The following is a 10,562-nucleotide window of genomic DNA, read 5'->3' on the forward strand; positions in this document are numbered from 1 at the left end:
TGATGAGAGAGCAAGCAGAGACAGAGAGGGAAGGGAAGGGAAGGGAAGGGAAGGGAAGATGTCTCTGTGTATCTATATTTAAATATCTCTTCATATTTGGCTTAAGAAGCAAAGTGAACTATGGAATTCCATATATTTTCATGGAATTGGGTCAGCTATTTAGCATGAACTCTGTAGTCTAGATATTCAGGATTATTGTTTTCTTTGCATTTATCCATAATGATGATCAAGAGTTTGGATTCTGTTCTGAGTGTCAAAGGAATGAGAGAGCATTTTGATAAAATTCTGCTTTAAAAAAAGCTCTTACTCTTTTTAATGTGTTTTAACATGCTATGAACTCACTCAGCTGGCTAATTAACATTTCCCAGGGAAAGTAATTAGCATCTGTTTGTTGCCCTCTATGACTGCAGGCGTAGGAAGGGGTGAAATGGAAAGGAAGATAAATCCTCGAACAATATACTCACTGTTCTCCAAAGCCACTCACTGGATGTTGGAGGATTCTGAATTTTTTCTGCAGTCATAATGATGATAAGAAACATATCTGGCCCACATCGGATTTTCCACTTCAAAAAATCTTACATTATGGCTTTTATGGCTTTTACTCTTAATTCTATCCCTTGCTACAAAGATACCCTTTGATCCCAAGATGAGAGTAAGAACATCAGTGTATCATCGAGCTTGAACAAATTCATCCCTCTGAAGTGTCCATTAGCCCAAAATAATGGCAATTATTTTATTATCTTGGTCATGTACAACTCATACCCAGGCAGGGTACAGTGCTGCTTTCAGTTTGGGAACTGCAGTGGTCTCCTGCTGGTTGGGCCAGAGTGGGAAGTACTGAGTGAAAACCAAAATGCCCTCATACCCATCATTAAAATTTAAATTGCACCACCATTAAATGCCATAAAATGGCCGTTAAGTGCCATAAAATTAAATTGTTCCACATCATTAAAATGCTTCCTGCAAGCAGAAAGCAGGACAGGGATGTCTGGAGAGCAGCACCCCTACACTGGAAACTTCTGCAAGACCTGAGGTGACAGAATCTTAGGGATCATCTATAGCAGAAGCTGTGTGTTTGTATACAAAACAATCTAGGGCTCTGTGATATTTAATTTATAAAAATTATCTGAAAGGAAAAAAAAGAGGAAGGCTTATTCTGGGTTGTTTTTTTTTTTTTTTTTAACTAAAAAGAACTTTCTTCAGTAATTTACTTCTAATTATCCAAATATTATCACCCAAATAGGAACAAATGGCAAGCTAAAGCTGGAAGAGACAGCCATACCTTCTCTCTGTTCAATAAGAAGCAGAAAGCCAACTTACAGTGCTTCTGTAAAGCACTTAAAGTAAGAAATAACAGTGTTTTGTCACTAGATTATTTCCTATTGTAGCCTTCGTCACTGAAAATACAGACATAAATTTTTTATAATGTCTATCCCGGTGACTCAGTTAAGTGTTCTTAAGAAACTAGAGGGGAGAAAACACCCTAAACAGTAAATACTTTTAAAATTGCTCCATGGAGACTACTTCAGCCTCAAAGAACAAGGAGCATCTGTTGTTCCAAAGTCCTCCTCCACAGGGTAGCAGGAGGAAGAAAACACTCTGTTTACCACTAGAAATACTACTGCATGTAGTGCTCCTCTCCCAAATATCAGGAACAATGCCAAATTGCCTTTTGAACTATCAAATTAATGAGCAACTCTTCCACGTGCTTGGATAAGAACAGAATTTAGCACCTTTGATTCACAAAATTAGGCATTTACTGCTAACCTGGAACTAAATTAATTAATAGCAAGTCCTCCATGTACAGAGTGCATCCTTCAACAAACCCCACCCTCAAATTTTATTCCCTTTAAAGATGGCTTGGCAGTATTTCTAGGACTACAGCTAGAAATCAGTGTCTTTTCCTGCATGTATAAATAACCAGTTGCTGTCTGTATTTTCTTATACAGCAGAAGTAATGCCTCATTAGACACTGACGTCAGAGAAGACAAGATATTTCCTTATCTAAGCTCAATGAATTTTTAGAAGCCTGGGAATTGTTTTCTAGCCTGAGTGATGCAACTATTTATGTTTTTTTAGGTTTTAGAAATGTTGTGTGATTCTCGATGAATTATTCAATGATAGGAAAGAGTAGATAATTTTTTTCTACAGATAAGTTTAAGAAAAGTTGGTTGTTCATTTTTTTTTTTCTTTCTCTTATCAATGGCTCTCAGGTTGCATTAATTGATTGCTATAAAAAGCTTCCATAATCTTGTAATTTCTTCTACAAAGCCATTATTTCTCCTCGTATTGAACAGACTCAGGATTCTGTCTGTACTGAGCTGTGGGGACTGGATTTTAAAGTTTTTATGTCCTTTTTGAGACTTTTTGGGGATGCAGGGTTACAAAGGCAGAATCTGTCATATGGCATGGACAGTCTTACATTTTCCAGATATACATTTTTGATTAAGCAATATCCTTTATAAGAAGTAATTACTGTTTCTCTTTCCTCGCTTTTATGGCAAGCACAGGCCCAGTATAAGATAAATCAAGTTAAAATCTTTAACCTTCCTTCAAGGAATCCATTTCTTTGTCATCCAGAGGAAACCTGCAAAATAGGACCAAAATGGCACAATAAAACTAATTAAGTTCAATGGTGTGAAACAGATTTCTGTACTAAAAGTCTGCACACCATCTATTCCAGTGGTTTATATGATCCATGGGAGTATGGGAGGTTAAAATGTGCAACACAGAGTAGAAGGGGAAAAGGAAGGAGAAGGGGCAACTCCAAACATAAATTCAAAGGTACTGAGGTGTCCTGTGCTTTTCATACTAAAACATGGTGAATCTTTGCAGAATTGTGTGTCTGAAAGATGAAGAGACAAAGTTTGATGGCTGCTTCCATATCCCTGACTGCGCATACCTAAAATCTCTCTTCAACTTCTTGTACTTAATTTTGGTAATATTTAATGGATTTAAATCCATTTTTTAGATTATAAGAAATCCAAGAAGCTCTGCTTCAGCCCACATTAAAAAAACAATCTTAAAAAATGTTCTTTATCAGTGAGATTGTTTTCCTTTTGGTTTGGCTTGTGCTGGGTTTTTTCCCCAAGGAAAATAACAACATAATATTTAACAGAAAAAAACACAAAGAGAAAGTTGGAGGTTGAAATTTGTGGGTTTTGTTCATAGAGAAAATTAAAAAATGATAATTACTGAATGTCTGAAAGAAAAATGTACAGGTAGCAGCTTGTGTTATCTACACTAATACTCTGTTTCTGTGATTCTCTGTGGTTTGACTTTATGACTGATGATGAAGTTTAAGAATCACAGCCCAGCTTAATTTGTCAAATTAAAGAAATATATTAGATTTTATCTTTTATCTTCTCTGTGTTCATGTATTTTTCTCAGAAGTAGCAAAACTCTGGCAAAACAAGTAAAAAAACCCACTTCAGAATTAGATAACCTAATGAAGAACTACCAGTCCAAATTTAATGTAGACAATGTCATGATGAATGACCTGTTTGTCAAACTCCTTTCCTCCCTTCCATGGTGAATACCAGGATCTAAGGAAAAGCCTGAGTCCTATTCTCAGACAAAGAGTCCAGACCTGACACAGAAACAATTTTAGTTCCAGCACTGCCATCCGTTTCAAAGCTCAGTATAAAATATTTGATCTTTATTATTTTTTAGTCTAGGAGGAGGATGACCCAAAATAGAAACATCAACCCCCCAAAATCCCCAAAGATCCCAAGCAAACAAAAACAACCCAGCAAAACTAAAGAGCAAAAGTCAAAACAGACAAACAAAAAATAAACCAAAGAAACTTATGTTTTAAATCACTTTTCTACATAAACTCTTTAATAATTTCCTTGCTCTAACTACTATTTTTAAAAGTAATGGAAAATTTTGTACACTTTATACCTTACAACATATTGTAAACAGAATTTAGCTAATGAAGAATTTTTGCCGTCTCTTCTGCCTTATGTTCAATAAGTAAAGCACAAAAAACCTAATTATGTGTTTATGCATTTCTGAAGCTGTGTTTAGCATGCTGTGTGTGTGCTGTTTGACAAGACATAGCAAAGAGTCTTAGAAATCATTCACCAAAAATCCATTAATCAAACATGTAACACATTTGGACAGAGAGAAAAAGTTTTTAACTAATGCATGAAGCTGTCACCATTTCCTTCTGCTTGCAGAAAAGCCTCTCAAAGGGCACAGACAAGTTTTTAGCAATAACCCTCATTCATATTTCCAAGCATAATTCTGACTAGTAGCACCTATGTGCTAGAAATAGCAGAAGGTTTTGAGTTTCATCCTAAATTCAACCTGATAAGTTAATGGCATTTCAAAGAAACCACTAGCTGAGGATTCACATTACTTAATTTCTCATCGAAGAGAAACATACGTTTTTTTAACGTGGCTTGCTAGATGGTACTTTCAGTTCAGTACCTGACAATATTTACAAGGTTTTTCCTCCTTTTGTGTTGTTTCAGTCCTCTCAATATTTTTGCGATAAATATCTATGAGAAGGTACTTGTGCATTTCATTTAATGTCACTTCTGAGAGTCTCCCACGTATTTATTACACTGCAAAGCTGTTTGCCTGGTCAGGAATCAATATCACCCCCATTTACAAAAAGATCCATTTATTTTGCCCATAGCAGGGTGATCTGAGAGCACACTGGTGTTTGTGACCTTTATTGTGTCATTCTGCAGCTAACAGGGCAGCCACGTCCTGTGGGATGTGTCACCTTGGGCTACACTGTCGGGACACCAGGAGCACAAGTGGTGGTCTCTGCGCCCTGGGCTAGGACTTCTTCCACCACCACTTCTTTTTCCATCCCTGGGGTAGCCCAGGGACTTCGTGGCTGCACCCAGACCCTGCTGACCATCCCATTATGTGCCTGATGAGCCACAAAACGTCAGCATTAGTAACACCTACCTCCCGGTTATATCCTGGACACTGCCCCCACTCACCTTCTGGCACCGCAGCTCCTAAATCACCTGTGTTACACACAGGTTCTCACATCCACCAGACAGATAGGAAAGCTGTACCCAGATTAGTTTGAATCCCAGCATTTCCAGGCCTCCTGGCGGTTCAGGGGGTGATGCATGTGCAGTTACAAAAGGAATGCAACATTAGCATACGCTTTTCACACCTGTACCCAGCCATGAGAGTCTGTAAGGAATGTGGAAGGAGCAGCCCATCAATCCTGGATAATTCCATGAATGCTGGAAGAGGCTGCCAGGGTGGGTAGGAGGGAGAAGCAGAGTGATCAGCTGCAGACAGTCTGCTTGTAACACAGCTCAAACACTTCCAGTTTGGGGGTCTGGTATGAGCAAAACTAGTGGATCAGGTGAGAACTATCTCTAGGAATCCATTACAATATATTTCAAGACTAAAATAAAAAAATAACTGGAAGAGAGCTGAAAATTATTTAATATTTTCCTCAAAGACAGGTCTGTCACCAAGTTAATAACGGAGGAAATTGTGTAATGTGACTCTGGAAGTATAACAGGGAAAGTCTGGGACAGGAAGCTGAGTTCCCAAGACCTTCACTTCTGTGAGGTCTCTACAAAGAGGGAAATCTGCCATAAAAAACAATCAAATAATCAATCCCAAGGCTGCCAAATACCCAATAAACACCTGCTTAGGTAACCTAAAAAAACCCATGGCAATGACTTATTAGCACTATCTAAATGATTTCCATTTAAGAGACATTTAAGTTCTGTTAAACAGTAAAACTGAGAAAACCGATCTGAAACTTTCCTTCTGGTTTGAATTCAGAACTGTGCCTGAACACCTGCAAAGGCATGCAAAGGGGTCCTGCAGACTGAAATCCCTCTATTATCCCTCCTGCAGCAGCTTCCAGCACAGGAACCTGTGTGCCTCAGCATTTCAGGTGTTTCAGGTGTTGTGGAATTCTGTCACAGTTCAGTACAACAATTCCCAACACACAATATCAGCTACAGGGAAAGGTTTTGCACAGCATGTGGAGATCTCTCATACTTTCCAGGCATTTCTCAGCTGCTTATACTCTTCTTATTCTGGACAACTTTTCACACATCTCAAAGCTAAAATATAGCACTGATAATTTTTTAACAATTAGCACTTTTTAATGGGAACAATACAGCTTAAAAATCACAATGTTTGTGGTGCTTCCTACTTCTGAGAGGAATGACCTGTATTTTTCACTTATGTTTTCACTCTCAAGTAGACTGATCACAACAAATGGGGAACAACTAGGTCTTAATTTGCTCCAGGAGATGGCATTGTGAATTCTCTCTTTATATGCAAGAAACGGAGAGAATATAAAGATAATCAATGCAGGCTGCCCATAGTTAATCAACCCAATGTACATTAAAAAAAATAAAATTAGGAAAAATTACAGTGTAAGCCAAGTAGATGTAAATAAACACTGAAAAGAATTTCAAGAATTGTTGCTGAACTAAAGAAACAAAAGATTAATGTATTGTTCATTAGGTTTGATTGAATTTTGGAGGCGTTCCTGATGGAGCACTGTTGGATTTTTGAACATTGCTGTGGAAGCATCTTTTCTGTACAATTATGGCTGAAGACATAACATATAAAAGGGGAAATAATTCTTGTTTAGGGATTGGGAATTGATGTATTGGAATGCAGCAGAACCAAATTTAACAAGTTACATTTGCAGGAAACATATATCTGATGGTGAAAGCTTTATCTCTTCCTCAATGTATCACACAGTACCCCTCCCTCTTCTGAATAATTCAGAGATTTTTAAGCAATTTTTCTTAATCTTGTTTTGCTGTAAACTTATTTCCTGTAAATCATGGTTTCAGGGGAAAAGGGGAGATATTGACCATGCAAAATAAAGGAGAGTAAGTATGAACTTATAAGCATTGTTTTGCAAGTGTAAATCCGGTTTTAAAACAAATAAGGGAAAAGATTTCACGACGTTATATGGGTTTAGAGCAGCTGTGGAATAATGTGTTTCCCTTTTATTAATTAAGTAAAAATAAAATTACATATCAATAATAAAATTAATATAAATGATGATTATGATGATGATGATTATTATTATCATCATTGTAGTAGAAATCATTAATTTATACTGTATGTACATCATAAACATACTCAACTTTGCCAGTGGAAACAAACAATGGTTTTCTACATTGTTTGCTTATAATTTTGGTTTGAGTTTGATTGAGTGCTCTGCACGCATATTTTAACACCATGGGTTACGATAATTTGTGTATGGATTAAGAGATGACAAGATACAGGCATGTTAAGGGAGGCTATCCGTCAATTATCAATCAATCAACCAATCAATCAGTCAATCAGGCTGCCTTTCCAAGAGCAGCAGACATAAAAGGCTGGAAAATCACAGGTGTTAGTAAATACACATTCTCTAATCAGTGCATTTCTTAGATTTCTGCCTTTAAAATAGAGTATATTACTTAGGTAATTTCAGGTTTTTGTTCTGCATTACTCCATTTAACTTCCATTGTGCCAAATGAAAAAAAAAATTACCTGTGCTTAGATTCCAAGAAAGTGTTTTGGCATTTTGTTTCTCAAGTACCCATCTCTTTATGTTGAGGTTTGATTTGCTTGATTGTTTGCAATAAAATGTATCTTTTTCTTGCAATCAAATGTAACAGTATTTTTAAATTTCAGTGCTGGGGAAGAAAAGATTAAAGATGTTTTAAACACCCTTCCAGTTTAGGAAAAAAAATCAAACACATCACTGCAGTTTCTTAATTGAACAGGCTATCAAAGATATCAAAGATGGGAGGAAAATGTTTTCTCAGACAGCAAACAGACACAATAATTGTCATTGGGTATGATAATGAATGTTTCAAAAGACTGGGTTTTTCAAGGTCTTTGTCATGAATGTACAAATTACTCCAGCTGGCAAAATGGTGCTGTTAAAGCGAATTCTTGCCTTGAATTGTTTACCCGGACTGCTGTCATTTAACATTGCAAAGCATTACAAAAGCACTGCAAATCACACTGCTCTTTGCACTGATGTTTTTGTTGTGATAAGGATCATTGTGAAAGGAAATCCTGAGGAACAATGGCCTTGTGTTCGTGTTCATAAAGTTTCTGATCTTGCAGATTAATCTAGTTGGGACAGCAAGAATCAGCTACAGGAAGAGTTCCATGTGGAAAGGAGAGCAGTTCACACTCCAGCCTCCCTTTTTGCCTTTACCCTGAACCAAAAGCATCAAGGGAGGAAGGAATTCTGCCTCTCTGCCCATCTCAGGTGAGACCCCACCCGCAGAACTACCTCCAGCTCAGGGTGCCCAGAGCAGCTGTGGCTGCCCCTGGATCCCTGGAATTGTCCAAGGCCAGGTTGGATGGGACTTTGAAGAACCTAGGATAGTGGAAGGTGTCCCTGCCTATGGCAGGGGGTGGAACAAAATGAGATTTAAGATCCCTTCCAACCCAAAATACTCATAGATCTGTGGTTCCATGACACACAATCATAGAAAGAGAAAATATTGTCCTAAAAGGATGATCTCAATGGGTAACTTTTTAAAGTGTATGGAAATAAGAGGTGATAAAACAAAAAAAACAAGCTGCAGATTGAGTATATAAGGCATTTGAAGTTTAGCCAGAACACTTACTATGGGCTCCAGCAAATGCTGGTTGTCTGTACTGTTAAATAGTATCTATTGTTTTTATTAGAGATGATATCCCCAACTTTATGTGTAATAGTTTAGTATTTAAAATTGCTGATTAAGTGTGTATTTCTTGCAACTCATCAAAGTATTAGTGCTAACATTTGTTCATGGATTCATCTCCTTCGTTATTGTAGATAAAGGCAGAGAGAAATGTTTATTTTGCCTTTTGTACAACCAGTCAGTCCATTTACAAAATGTACTACATTTCCATTTCCAAAGCATCTGTATTAAAAAGCAATTAAAAAAATATTTCCTCTGTAAGCAACAGAACTAATTATGCCCAGTTTTCTACATGTGTTGTGGAGTCTTCTTTTTTTATTTTATCAAAATTAACTGCAATGTCTCCATGACAAATGAAAATATCCAACCACGAAAATATCTGTCCTCCACTATAAAGCCAGACTGCAGTACAATCAGGTCACCCCCTTCTCACAATTTATAGTATTTATCCTCTGTACAGTGTTTAAATCTCCTTTAAATGAGTTTATCTCCTCCACTTACATTCCTCAGTCTTTGATGATGTTTCTAGTTATTTTCTGTGGCCCTTCAAGTAAGAAGAACCTCTGATCATTCTGCTTCCCATGAAAGCATCTCCATTTTTATTTTTATTTCTTGTTTTTTTTTAAAATTAATTTTAAATTAATTTTATTTTTTATTTACTTTTAATTTTATTTCTTTTTAATGTAATTTGTTTATTTTTTCATGGAGAAAGACTTCCTCACCTCTTTATACTGATTATTCTGCACCTTCTCACCAGTGTGAGCAACTGCTGTCTAAACTGTGTGTTCTTTTCCTGCCCATGGGGAGACAAAACTGTCATTATTTGGCAACTGATCTTCCCAGTGTTTTAGGGAAACTAAATGTCTAGACTCTAGAAGTTATTTCAAGTAGCTGAAAAGAAAAATCCTAAAGTCACTGTGGGAGTATGGCCTTCCAGAACTCTCACAGTGAACAGGAAAAGGGAGTAAGAAACATGCATCAAAGGAATATCAAACAAGTCATCTTGCTGAAAAAAACCTACCCAAAACACAAAAACAAAACAAAATTAAAAAAACAAAACAAACAGAAACCCACCAAAAAAACCAAATGAAAAAAACAACAACAAAAAAAAAACACCCAAAAGAAAAAAAAAACAAGTCAAAACCCAAAAAACCACTAAAAGACTGAAGACTTTTGGAGGAGTAAGAGTAAAACTTTGGATGACTTCTGGCTAGGACTTGCTGCCATTCAACTCCAGATTGTCTAAAGTTTAATAAAGAAATTGTGTGTTTGCAATCCAAAATGAATACGCTAAATCAAGTGATTATTTTTTTCCAAAAATTGAAAGGAATTTTTTATTCAGATCATCACTGATACGTGATTAATATAAAAATATTTACAATATTATGTCAAGTAGGCAGATGCAGAAAATTTCCTTTGTGTAGTTCACAGCGGGGCAGTTCATCTTTGGGAGTCTAAGATGGATCAGGTACAGATGCAATTTTTACTCTCTCTGATGAGTTTCATTGAATGTCAGTGTAAAGGCTATATTTTTCTACTTTATAACCAAAGAACCAAATCAGATCCTAATCCCAGAATCCCAGGGTATCTGGGGTTGGAAGGCACCTCTGGAGCTCACCCAGCCCAGTGCCCAACCCCAGGCAGGGTCCCCTGGAGCAGTGGCACAGGAACGTGTCCAGCTGGCCTTGGGATGTCTCCAGAGAGGGACACTCCAGGCCCTCCCTGGGCAGCTGTTCCAGGCCTCTGCCCCTCCATGGACAGAAGCTCTTCCTCCTGCTGGGCTGGAACTCGGTGTGGTTTATTTTATGGCCACTGCTCCCCATCCTGTCCCTGGCAGCACGGAACAGAGCCTGGCACCATCCTCTGGCACCCTCGGAGGTGTTTGTATGGATTGATGGGATCCCCTCTCCG

The sequence above is a fragment of the Corvus brachyrhynchos genome, unplaced genomic scaffold (assembly GCF_000691975.1).
Source record: "Corvus brachyrhynchos isolate BGI_N302 unplaced genomic scaffold, ASM69197v1 scaffold376, whole genome shotgun sequence".
Lineage (NCBI taxonomy): Eukaryota > Metazoa > Chordata > Aves > Passeriformes > Corvidae > Corvus > Corvus brachyrhynchos.